This window comes from Hemicordylus capensis, chromosome 1 (assembly GCF_027244095.1).
Source record: "Hemicordylus capensis ecotype Gifberg chromosome 1, rHemCap1.1.pri, whole genome shotgun sequence".
Classification (NCBI taxonomy): Eukaryota; Metazoa; Chordata; class Lepidosauria; order Squamata; family Cordylidae; genus Hemicordylus; species Hemicordylus capensis.
Window position 1 is genome coordinate 274,879,062 of NC_069657.1, and position 13,645 is coordinate 274,892,706.

Here is a 13,645-nt window from a genome sequence, read left to right on the forward strand (position 1 = left end):
TCATTCTAAAAGCCAAAAACAATATTTTGAGGCCTGGGGTAGTGACAGCCAGTGTGATGTAATGGTTGGGATGTTAGACCAGGCCTGAAGAGAGGCAGGTTCAAATCCTTACTCAGCCATGAAGCTCACTGGGTGACCTTCAATATCTCGCCCCAGCATAACCTACCTCACAAGATTATTATGACAACAATGAAGGGAGAACTATGAGTCCCTTGAAGGAAAGGCAGGATCTTTATTTTATTTTGACAGTAATACCCTGCCTTTCTATGACAAATCATATTCAAGTCAGTCTACAAATAAAATATGTATCAACAACTAAGTAAAACAGTGAGGTCATTCACACGGTCAACCTCTTCTGGGTAGGAGCGGGTTAACCAGGATACATAGGCTCATCTGGAGCCTCGGAACCTTCTCCTACCCAGTGCTGTCGAGCTGGACTACCCAGCTTTTCTACCCTGATCTTAACCTAGGTAGGACAGACACATCTTCTGTCCTACCTTTGTTTGTGGTCATGTGGGTGCCCACAGCAGCATTTGTGGTTCCCAGGGCTGGTAACCATAGAGTGCTGTGGCTTGCAAAACCAGGAGGCCTGAGAGAGCCCCCTGGTTTTGCAAGCCACAGCACTCTATGGTCACCCTCATGCATGGAGGAGGAGCCCTCATGCATGGGCATGGGCTGCCTCTCTGCTTCCTATGCACTGCATTCTGGGATAGAGGACTTCATCCTCCTGATCCAAGCTCTGCTGATTGCCGCTGCACTGGTCTTCTGGGTGCGCGATCAGCAGAAGCAAATGGAGCCTCTGATCATCTGGGAGAATGTAGGCAGGTTACTGCCTCCCCCGCCCCCCACTCCCCTCTATTTGGTCATGTGAACGATCCCTAACTGAAACAATCTCAACAATAAAGCCAATAAACAAGCAGCAAGAGAAACAGCATTCTTTAAACAAACACAAACACACACAACTCTCAGCAGAAAGTAACTAAAAATAAGTTATCACAGGCTCTGGCTAAACAATCCACTGGAATAAAGAGCCTACCGTATTTAAAATAAACACAACAAAAGCCTGTTTAAAGGCAGGCAAAGAGGGGACCGGACAAACCTGCCTTGGGAGGATACTTGATAGCACCACAACTGAAAACATCCTCCCTCTTCTCCTCACCAACTGTGCTACGGCTGGCAATGGGACAACAAGGAGGGCCTCAAAAACTGCAGGTTCCCAACAGGTTCATATGGAGCAAAGTGATTCCTAGGACAAGGCCATTCTTGTCCCACTGGTCATTGAGAGTGTTAAAGGCCAAAGCTAGCACCTCAGATTGAGCCCAGAAAACTGGAAACCAATGAAGGTGGAAACACATTAGCCTACACTTATTTATTTTATTGTTGAATTTATACCCCACCTTTTATTAAGAAAATCCCAAGGCAGCTCACAATAAAATTTAAAAACCAGGTTATAAAAAAGACACATCAAAACAATGAGCCAAAAATATATATAAATAAATCTGATTAAAAATATTTTTTATTATTTTATTATTATATTATATTTATTTAAAAATATATTATATATATTGGCCTATGTGAGCAGGTTTATCCTGCTGACTCCAGAGAAAGGTGTAGCTGACCCATTCTGAACCAAGTAAAGTCTCTATACATGAAGCCCCAAGCAGAATGCAATACAGTCATCCAACCTGGAAGTAACTAAGGCATGAATGACTAGGGCTAGAACTGATTCTTCACAGTCGGTGAACCAAATGGAGTTGCATAAACCATTCCTGCTATCACTTGCCCATCCATAAATATTCCCAAACTGCAAAGCTGCAGCATCATATATATGTAAGACGTAAAATAATAAAAAAATTACATTGGTGAATCATAAGTTGAATTCCCATATATGCTCACCTTGTCTAGGGCACATCGGTGTGCCTTTCCTTACATCATAGTTATGCAACTAACAATGAACTTTGGAATGTAAAGATATCATGGCCATGAGAGGGATATGTATTAGGGCTGCGCACAGGCCAAATTATCAGATGGATCCCAGCTATTCTCCTATGGTGCTAACAATAATCATTATTGGTTTGATGCATATCAGGATGGCCAGAGGTGGAGGTGGCTTCCGAAGAGCCAGCTTGGTATCAAGAGCAGTATGGTATCAATTTGGTTGCCAATATTGGAGAAATTATTCTCTGGAATAGTTTCTGGAGAAAGATGCTCCAATAGGGCTTGCGTCACCTCAGATCCAAACAGCAGTTTGATGCAGCACACAGCCGTAATATGCATGGTTCGGAACACTCCCATCCAATGATGGAATGCCATGGCAATCAACAGAGGACCATTTAAACAACTCCTAACAAATGACAGTACATAAGATATTCATGACTGTCGCTGTGCCACAACATCCTTGAAGGAGAAGCTTTTGTTTCACTGTCAGCAGCTTACCCTGCTTCACCTGTGACAATGCAAAATAACAGCATATTGTGCAGAACCCAACACATGTTCTATCTATAGCTGTGTCTGCATCAGCACAAGAGCATATGTTGGTTCTGTATCTCTGAGGTACTAGCTATCCCTGGCATCTGCACACTGCATCACAGCTCAGTTGCATAACCGCTGTAGTGTGTGTGCTGATTTTTTTGAAAAAGCCAAACCACAAGAACCCAAACATCATGGTTAGAATTGTACACAGCACCAAGAACCATTTCAGTGCCAGCCTGTCTTGCAGCATGTCATCACAGATCTGCAAAGTACAACCAACTCATGTAGTAATCTGTTCTGCTTCCTACTTTGTCACAATGACAGCAGTGAAAGGTGAGAACAGCCAAGAATGTTTCCTGTAAATGGGGAAAAGGTGTTTTTCCTTCGACTGCATTGATATCACAATTGACAGTGAAGATAAAACACAGCACAGCATCAATAGACTAGTAAACGGTGAGATCCATAGGTAAAGCTGCCCATTAACAGGGATCTTTTGGAGATAACTATACGAAACAACCTGAAATCACCCAAATTCATACCAATGACATTACTCCACAATGCTGTTGACAAGAAGACCCTAGCCTTATTCACATGTTCAGCACACACACAATCTCTGTTCAATGGACACAGGCGTAGATGTATGCAGGTTGTTATTGTCATGTCATGCTGAACGCAGGTACAGGAGTACACTTCCTGTCTGTAGCCTGCATTTCAGAGGCCAGTGCTCAGGTTCACTTTAAAAATGAATGCAGATAGTCATTCACTCAAAAATGTGTTACATGTGAATGCAGAGACAGCATCAACTCAAGTATGTAGTACACCACTCTGGGCTCCTTGGAGGAAGAGCGTGAGATAAATGTAATGATGATGATGATGATGATGATGATGATGATGATGATGATGATGTCTGAATAGGGCTCCTGAGACCCACAAACGGGAACATTGGGTGGGAAGCTGCAGAGCTGGCTCCAGGTTTCAAAAAACCGCTCAACAAACAGTTGTCTCTTTCTACATGAGGGCAGAGAGTCACTCCACCATCACTAAACAAGACACAGTGGTGGTCTCAAGGATCAGCAGTGGGTCCTTCGAGGCCGCAGGCCCTTGGCAACTGTTCAGTGGTGCTAACTCCAGATGCGGACCCCGAGGGTCTCTCATGCTGACTGGCACAGCCACTTTAATAGATTTCTCTTGCCTCTGGGGAGCTCCATTTCCTATTCCTGAAGTTGCCCGCAAAGTATTACCACTGGATATTCTGCAAACAGATCAGGACCATAGCAAGAAGTTGAGATAAACCCTCGTAACCCACTGTGGTCTCGATCTGCTAATAATGACTAAAGGAAAACTAAGCCTGTCGAGGTGAATAAGGCATTAAACATTTTGTGCAGTTCGTCCTTAGTGAAGCACAGCGGCTAGGAGACTGAGCTGGCAGTTCAAATGTGACATCTGCCTTTTTTATAACAGAGAGAAAGAAAATCTCTTCTGTTCGTGATCCTCTTAAACTTCCCTACAAGGCATCTCACAATTCCCACAAACCTAAAGAGGCACTCAATAACATTGCCAAAGCAATTTCAGTTCTGCACGTAATGTTGTTAGCAATAAGTATTTTGTACAGGCTCATCCCAAAAGGACAAACACACTCTCAGAACTGCAGGTCTGGAACAGATGGCATGTTTGAAGTAACTGAACCCCAAACCACACAGAAAATCATACAACCAAACCTACCAGAGAGAGACTTCCACCACAGGCAGTGCAATGAGCCACTAGGCAGTCAGGGAGCAATGGCAATGATCTGTATTTTTATTAACATCACCTCCTATTCTGTCTACCTGGTGCAGTCAATACAGACTAAAGTTGCCACGCTGCTGGGCATAGAAAGCTTCATTCTGGCACAGGGAGATTAAACAGAACAGACTGCAGAAACAGAGGCACCTCTAACTAAACGCAGGGACGGAGGGGGTCACTCAGTCACAGTGGTGGTACAAGGAGAGCGTCTGCTGTCCAACATGACTTCTTACTCGGGAATACATGACACTTGCACAGTCATCAATCACACCACTAAGTCCTCCCCAAGCTAGAGATGCTCTCTTGAAGCAAAGGGTTTGAGCACCTTGTGTTATTATCAGGACTGAGCAAAACAGGACCTCCATATTACTACGGTTCAGTAAGTGACATTGATTTGACCATGACGGCTCTTCATTGCTCCAGAAGGGACAAATGCCAGCTATTCAGGCAGTCCTCCGAATGTGCTTTTAATTCTTCCATTGGGAAATGCTGACATGTCTTTGGAATGGCTACTGTGGGAATGTTCCTGATATAGGAGCCTTCTGCCTCCTCACAGGGTCACTTACAGGACAAATCCTGACCTCACACTGACATTTTTGCTTCCAGAGAATTACTTTAATTTTAACCAGAAACATTCACCTCTTTTTAGCTGTCCTAGAAGGGAAGTGCTGATTTTATAGTCTGGTAGCATTTCTGTTGCTTATTACTACAGGTTACAGAATTCTTATTTACACAAACGATGAACAACAAAATAAGAAAAACAGAAGAGGGTTCTACTCTTCTTCCTCCTTCCCCACTTCCTTTAAAGAAGCCACTGTATTTTTCACATAGCCCGCTATAAGAGAAAAAAAATTAATCAAGAGCTATTCATTCATGAAGCCAGGTCATCATCTATCATCTTGTCTTTACAAGATTTAGACAACAGCATTCCCTTTTCAATAAACGATTCCAAAATCTAGCGTGACTTCTCTCTATTGCAGCTATCTTCACTACTTTCTAAGCAGGGGCCACTTGGGCAAGAAATCTTCAATACAAGAGCCATTTCCCTTTCTGCACAGTACAATGCTTTCCTAGTGCTGGAGGGGGGCGGCTTTAAGAGAGCAGAGCCCTCTCTGAAGTGTTCTATAGCAGGGATTCTCAACCTTGGGTCCCCAGATGTTATTGGACTTCAACTCCCATAATCCCCAGCCCCAGTGGCCTTTGGTTGGGAATTATGGGAGTTGAAGTCCAATTATATCTGGGGATCCACACGTTGAGAAACCCTGTTCTATAGGGAAAGTGCTGGCAAGGGCTACATTTCCCAGCACACTTTCCAAATGGCACAGGGGCTTTAGAGGGCTCTGTTTCCCTTAAAGGAGCCCCCCAATGCTGGGAATGGTGGTCTCCACGTGGTGCCCGGGGGGACTGTGCAGAGCCTTCTGCTTTGGCTGAAGCTTCATACAGGCCCAATAAACAATTGGTCAGGGAACCACACTTAAGAGTGGCTCCTGGGCTTTACAGTGAAGAACACTACTCTATTGGATGTTGCTAACCAATTGTGCTCTAATGTTCACTAATAACTGCTTTTACGTTAAGTTTTTTTATGTGTACACCTAAAGTTGCACTGTGTGTGTGTGTGTGTGTGTGGTAAAAATGCATTCTCAACCATGGCAGTAGGATTGGCCTGGGTTCCTTGCTGCCAAGCACATGCCGTGAGAAACATCCATGCACATCCATGTAACCTACAAAGAGGCTCTAAGGGATTATTCTACCAAGCAGTGCTTTTCAGTGGTATGAGTAACAGTATATCAAGCAGTACTTGGCGTTGCCGCCACGGATAACACTGCTTGCCCTAACACTGCTCTGCCTGGCCAGACCCCAGCAGACATGGTGTTACCTGGGGCAGCTCTGAACCAGCTGCCCAGGGTGGCTGTGTGGCAGTCCAGCCCGTCCAAAGAAGCACACCGGACCAGGAAAGGTGCAGAGTTTAGGAGGAAGCGCCAACCAGCGAAGTCTCTCCTCCACAGGAACAACTCTGGGGCAATCCATCCACAGCAGCCTTTCCTGGTGGCAATGGTGGTGTCTGCCATGTAATGGTACCCACAAAGGAATGGTGCCTACAAAGGTAGTACTCAAAAAAGTGGCATGTGTAACACACACACACACACACACACACACACACACACACACTGAAACGTACTGCTCAAGAGGGCGATCTCCTTGTTTGGACACTTGTGCTGAGAACAGAACACACTGAATCTGTCTGCTTGGTCATCCAAACTTCCTTTTTTGAACCAAAGTACAAGAAGTACAGGAGTTTAAATGGCAAAATATGCCTATGGTGTGCATTCAGTGGCATACAGTATACAATGCTAAGTAAGTAAGCAGCTTAAACATACTTTAAAAATATATATAATTTAGGACACGTAGAATATTTAGAAGGACTTTCCCCTCCCCCTCCATAAATAACCAAGATGCCCGTTCGTCTCCTATGTGCCACTTAGTTCCTTCCAGTGCTAGGACTAACAAGACTATGTTGTTCTAGCAGAACTTCTTCTTGTAATTAATTGCTCTCCAACTTTTATTGCTGACGAACTGGGAGCACATACTCAGCTAAGCAGCGCAGCCAGAGTTGCTTCTTGCCAATCTTGCTGCAAGAACGACAAACACTGGCTGCAAAAACCTGATGATTTCACACAAACAGGTTACAGCATTACTAATACAGTAGCGATTGCACAGTCAGGATAATTAGTAAAGAGAAAATCCACAGGAATGAAGCTCCCTGCCATTTCCCTCCACCCCTGCCCACACTGATGTTAACTGGAAGCTTTCCCAAGATCACATTCTAGTGCTCTGCACCAAAATGAAACCCTAAGAACAATCACGCACACACACCCCAACACACACACACACTCAGATTTCAAATCCTTCCTTCAGCCATGAATATGTATGAAAAAGGAGGGGCATAGTGAAAAAGTACTATTGAACTACTCTTTCCAAGATTCTAAGTGGTGGTGGTGGTGAGGGTTTTTTTAAGCCTGTTAATGGCCAACTAAAATGTGCTCCGTTATCCTGAATGTTCACACTCAGAGGAGAGCTGGTCTTGTGGTAGCAAGCATGACTTGTCCCCATAGCTAAGCAGGGTCTGCCCTGGTTGCATATGAATGGGAGACTTGATGTGTGAGCGCTGCAAGATATTCGCCTCAGGGGATGAAGCCGCTCTGGGAAGAGCAGAAGGTTTCAAGTTCCCTCCCTGGCTTCTCCAAGATAGGGCTAAAAGAGATTCCTGCCTGCAACCTTGGAGAAGCCCCTGCCAGTCTGTGAAGACAATACTGAACTAGATAGACCAATGGTCTGACTCAGTATATGGCAGTTTCCTATGTTCCTATATCTAGTTTTCACACTTTACAAATCAACAAACCCAGAATTGTAACCAAGTACCATCAGGGAGCTGTAGCTAAGAATGCCTTCCTGATAAGTGTACCTGTATGTTACACGTTCATTTCTGATCACATGCTCATTGTTTCACATTTTCCATTTTTAAGATGCAATATATGAAGCACCCTTTGGGGAGGAACAAAAATGGATGATGGGAGAGGAGAGGAAAGAACTGAGGGTCCTTGGGTGGTCATCACATTCAATGCTCATGATCATTCACAGTCATTCTTTCTTGCTAGGGACAGTGTAAATAAACCTTCTGAAGATCATTTCTTATTTCTTACTGCATTGATTATAGAATCTTAGCCAGAACTTTTCAAAGGGCAAAGATTAAACAAAACTGTTGTTAAACCCAGCAAAGATAATAAATAATAATCCTTCTTGGATGATCTGTTAAAAATGGAAGAGATCTTTATGGATTATAAATGTGTCTGTTTAAGCATACAGATTAGAGATTAATTGGGTTTTATATTCGGTAAAAGGCAAAGGAAGTGGGTGTGATCACTGATGGAATAAAAGTTCTGAATGTGATTAGCCACCCAGAGAACAATTTGTTATGGGGTGGCTAACAAATGAAGTTTTTTTAAAAATAATAATAATAATAATAATAATAATAATAATAATAATAATAATTATTATTATTATTATTATTATTATTATTATTATTATTATTACTACTACTACTACTATTAATTATTAGTATCCTAGTTCTATGCCCTCATTAAAACACATCTGGAAAATTCAAGGGAAGGTATTTTGAAAATGACATAAAGCACGTTGATCAGAAAATAATGAATCCACTTCCAGCAAAGCAAAACCAATTAAATAGCCAATTACACCTACCATAATCCACTAATGCTTTAAAACCAATCAACCACTAGACTGTTTGGATAAACAGGATAGATCTCTGCCATATGAAAGGGATCTGAAGTTGTTATCTATCGATTTCTTCCTATGAAGTGTGACAAAGTGGTCCCACAACAGCAGTAGATGCCACCAAAGCCAGAAACTGAACAGAGCAAGTCTGAAGTTGGTGTGACTTCCATCCTACCCTCTAAACAAACAAGGATGCAAACTGAGTCCAGTATTTCATTTCTAGCTAAATACACTTCCTACAGAGACCAGAAATCCATAAAGTAGGGGGGGAAGGGAGGAATCTATTTCTAGGAGGTTCTTCCCTCCCTCCCCAAGATCGGATTTTGCACTATTCCTTATAGATCACTTACATTTTTTAAAGTGTCCTTTTAAAGGGAAAGGCCATTCATTCCAAACTAATTTTGATAGACCCCTTCCCTCCATTTTTTAATATTAGGATTAGAATGTCGAGTCCTCTTAAGTCCATTACGAGTAGCTGAGCTAGGGCTCAGTGCTACCAATGAGTGTGTATATTATGGGTTTATATCGTATAACGGAACATCATGCATTAACTAGTACTTCCATACACACACCTGCAGTTTATATGGCAAGAAGAGTGCCTCTAAGCATGTGCAGTGAGTATTCCTCCTCAAAGTAATCACAGACAGTCCTGACACACTCCAGGACTGCAGAGCTGAGTTTCCAGATCAGAGTCCCGTCAGGACTCCGCCCTTGGTCCCACTATGAAGGGGCTACTGTAAATAAACAGAGGGGTTATCTCCTCCCCTTCCATGCAAGGGTGGGGAAGGGGTGTACCAGCAGCGAAAGGAAACCCCTCCCAGCGTCCATCAGTTCACTTGGTGCCGCCCAGGGAAAGTTGGAAGGAGCGGATGATCCGCAAAGCGGGGCGCGAAGCTGAAAAGCCGAGGCAGGAGCGAAGCTGCATTCGCAGAGCCAGCGAGAGCGCGTCAAGGAGCAGCAGCGGCAGGAAGCGAGGAAGGGGCGAGTGGAGCAGCAAAGTTTGGCGCTGCCCGTGGTGCTTGTGTGCGGAAGCAAGGCGAGCCAAAGCCGATGGGAAGGCAAGAGTTAGCCCCCACGTTGGCGGGGCTGAGGAAATACCTGGAACTCAGCGATCAGGCTGGCAGGCGTGGGGAGGGCGCCGTGGCCGCAGCGGCTCTCAGCACGCGTGGCTCGCTTGGAACAGTCCCGCTTTGAAAGACGCTCGCCCTGAGTCCCGGCAACAGCGTGGGGAGGAGGAGACGCGCGGGGAGGGGAGGGGAGGGGAGGGCGGGGCTAGAGAAACCGCGGCCTTCCCCCCCCCATCCCCCACCCCCTGTGGGTTCACCAGCACTGCGGGGAAGGAGGCTGCCATGTGCCGCTCACTGCGGACAAACGTCCAGCGGAAAAGCAGCGGCGGCGGCGGCCCGGCCGCTCCGGGGGGCGCATAGAAGAGCGCACCGAGGTGTCTCAAAGCCGGGTTGGCGGCGTGCCGGGAAATCGCCCCCAAACTTCTTCTAGTTTTCTTGACCTCTGCAAAGGCTGCCTTCGTCCTCCGTCTTGCTGGACGCTGCTCGGCTCCGTTGTGTGTTTTGGGAGGCTGAGCCCAAACAAGCAGTCCCGGGAAAAGAGGGGAAAGAAGGCGATGTTGCGTCAAGGAGGGACCCAGATGGCCTCGAATGCCCCTTGGGACTCACTTCTGAAGGGCTGGAAAGTATCGGTATCCTACTACAGGACAGGAGCGAAGGGCCGGAGAGCAGGGGTTTAGAAATTTGGGTCCCCGTAAGTTGTTGGACTACAATTCCCCTTCCCATCATCTCAAGCCACATTGTCTGAGGATGGTGAGAGTTGTAGTCCAACATCTGGGAACCCATGTTTGGGAACCAGACCTCCCCCCTCCCCCATATTTGAGTTCTCCCCCCTCATTGTAGTAACCCCACCACCAAACATCATAACCCATCTCTTTCCCCCCAAAGTGTATTTTGTCTCCCACCCCCCAAAAATATAAGTGAGGATGATTTGCTCTTCAAGCTTTCCCTCTGTCTACACCCCGGTCTGCAAGGATTCATTGGGAGGGTCCCAGTAGCCAGAGGCCTTGGTGCTTGTGCCTACCCCACGGTGCCTGGAGACATGCCCTCCCCTGCGCTTCCCATTTTGGTATGATGCCTTCGGACATATCGAAGCCCTCAACCCCCCCCCCCATTTATTTGCCAAAAGAGAAGGTGGGTGAGTATAAACATTCCCTCCCCCCCAGCAATAGAAATCCACTGTATTCAGATAAAATGCAATAAGAAGAATCAGATCTGCCCTCTGTGTTGACATTAATTGCTGAGCAGAGTGCATTTCTTCTCTCCAGTACTCTAGCTTATATTTTTTGCAGTGTTTTGTTTGTTTTGATTTCATTTTGAGAGGAGCAGTAAAACAGGCTCCCCCATCTCCAGGCAGGTTTCTTCTTTCCTTCAGTATATTTGGATGCTTCTCCAGCTACTGAAGCAGGACTGAGGCTGGCAATATCAAAGCAGTAAAGGGGGAAATCACTCTGAACATGTTTACATCTGTACACAGGCAGAGAATTTTCTTAGTGCTTAAGCAGGATGGAGATCTGGAATCAATAGCGCTCTGCAGGCAAGTGGAGCTGATTAGAGAAAGATAAGAGGACTTGCATCTGAGAGGGTTTAGTCACATTCCCACTCTGCTCTCATGAATAATGGAAGCAAGTCCCCCCCCCTCCCTTTTTTGTAGCTGGGTAAAGAAGTCAAGGTAAATGTTAGAATCATGTGGTAGCAAGCATGAATTGTCCACTTCCTGGCATCTCCAAGATAGGGCTGAGAGAGACTCCTGCCTGCAACCATGGAGAAGCTGCTGTCAGTCTTAGACAATACTGAGCTAGATGGACCAATGGTCTGACTCGGTATATGGCAGCTGCCTGTGCCTATGTTCCTAAGCAAGAGGGCTCTGAGCCCTTCAAGTAGGGGTACTAGTACCTACTGTTGGGAAGCCCTGGACTAAACTAACAACTGCACTCTCTCCCTGAATCAAAACTCCCCAAACTTGTTCCTCACACAGATATCTGCTTTGCAAAGCAGTATCCCAAGAACCCACATCCCTCCCATCTCACTCCAATGATTCACTAGTGACCATTAAGAAAATATCCACACTCATTAAACAATTGTTAGAGGAGTAGTACTGTTAAGTCTGTTGCAGAAAAATCTGCAGTCTTGTGGTACCTTTTAAAAAGTAACACATTTATTGTAGCATAAGCTTTTGTGGACTACAGTCCACTTTATCACTCACTGTAGGTGCATGATGAGATGCAGTCCTCTAAAGCTTATACTTCTGTGCGTTTCTTAATCTTCAGGGTGCATGAGATTCTTTGTTGTTTGTATAGTCAAATCAAGTGTCACTTTAAGCAGGACCATAGTGACAGACTCATTCATGAGTCATCAAACTAATGAGCATCTACATCTTGATTTCTGAGTCTGACTTGTGTCTATGGCACATGATGATGAAATAAAAGGGAACAAGCCAGAAAAGCTTCAGATTCTGTGAGAATTCAAGTGAAACGTCTTGGTGCCAGAGTGAACCACTCATGCTATCAGATGATGATGGCTGCTTGAAACTCTTTTGATATGCACATACTGTACATGCATCTGAAGTATTGTCATCTTGCAGAGTTCTGTGACAGAGCAGACAAGAAAGGAATGAGTTCGTGGCAAATTAAAAATTGGCTTTCAGATATGCAGTAATCTCACACACACACACAGAGCCCAGCACCAAGTTTTTAGAACTAGGCTACATAGATCTTCAGGGCTGTAGCAAATGAGTTGGTATCACAGTGGGTGAGCAAAAGGGCAGCCAGTGTGATTGGGACCGGGAGGAATCTGCAGCAGGAAAAGGTGAATTAAAGAATTAAATGAGTGAACTGGGACAAGTGAGGATAGGCTCTGCCCTAGCCATATCCTGCCCTGTCTGTTGCATGATTATCTCCTGGCTATCTACCACACTAGACTAGCCATCAATATTGTACATGAACGGTATGCTCAGTTTGCTCAGGGAAGGCTTTTCTAAGAAAGAGGCATGGAGTATGTTGAAAGAAGAATGCATTCCTGACGTGAGAGGGAAGGGTGGGAGAGGACACAAAGGGCCAGGAGCATCTGAATGTGTAGACTGCAGTGCAAGTTATAGTTATAAATAACTATGATGAAATAGAACAACAAAAATCAGCTCAACAAATAGCACATAACTACACCTGCATTCCAAGTGTTATTCCAAAGTTACACCCCGCTCTTCTTCACCAGAAGCTTGACATCACATGGAGTTGCATCCTAGCTGAGGATATAAGTGCTCCTCCTCCTATGACTACTCCAGGCAAATGTTCTGTGTTCCATGTGTTCCACGCATGACAAGATGCTCATGCCTCAGTGCAGATTCTTAGGGTGGCTTCTCATGATCACCTGTTAAGTACAAAATAAGTAGGAAGAAACAGGAGCTTCCTGGTAAGCACACACTCCCGGCTTTCCAGTATTTCCGCTCCCTTTCGTGTCATCTGAACACACCCAAGTGCGGACCCCTCCCTGCTTCTGAGATTTACTGGCTTTTGTCACCAAGTTGTCTTGACAAAGTCAGTAGAATCTTGGTAACACCACGGGATCCAGATGGGCTGGCACTGTTCACTTTGTACTTACAATTATGAGAAGCCAAGCCGCCCTTAGTGTCAGACTAGACACACACAGCTAATGGCATAATTAAGAGACGTGCTTAATCCCAGAAGTGTCTCTGCTTAACAGAAGCTGTGGAGGGCCCGATTCAGATCAAGGCCATGGCATACAGAGAAGGCGATCTTAATTCTTTCCCCTTGCATCAATGTCTTTTCAGAAATCGCCCCCACAAAGCCGTTGCTTGCTGCATATAAGTGGTTCCAAGGCAGACAGTTTTGGGTGGGGGAAACAGTAGTACAAGAGTTACGCTTTCCTTCACTGTGTACTATGGTTGTTTTTGAACAGGTAGGAAATGCTTGACTAACAAGCAGAAGGTTGCCGGTTCGAATCCCCACTGGTACTATATCAGGCAGCAGCGATATAGGAAGATGGTGAAAGGCGTCATCTCAAACTGTGCGGGAGGA

General features: G+C 45.1%; 1 protein-coding gene across 1 annotated transcript in view; it reads right to left on the bottom strand.

The window, feature by feature from the left end:
- Positions 1 to 9,763, bottom strand: part of KCNS3 (potassium voltage-gated channel modifier subfamily S member 3) — an 82,830-nt gene extending 73,067 nt beyond the window's left edge. Inside the window, exon 1 of the mRNA XM_053286988.1 lies at positions 9,646 to 9,763. The gene's annotated coding sequence lies outside the window, so the exon portion shown is untranslated. The remainder of the gene's footprint in view (positions 1 to 9,645) is intronic.
- Positions 9,764 to 13,645: the final 3,882 nt, after the last annotated feature.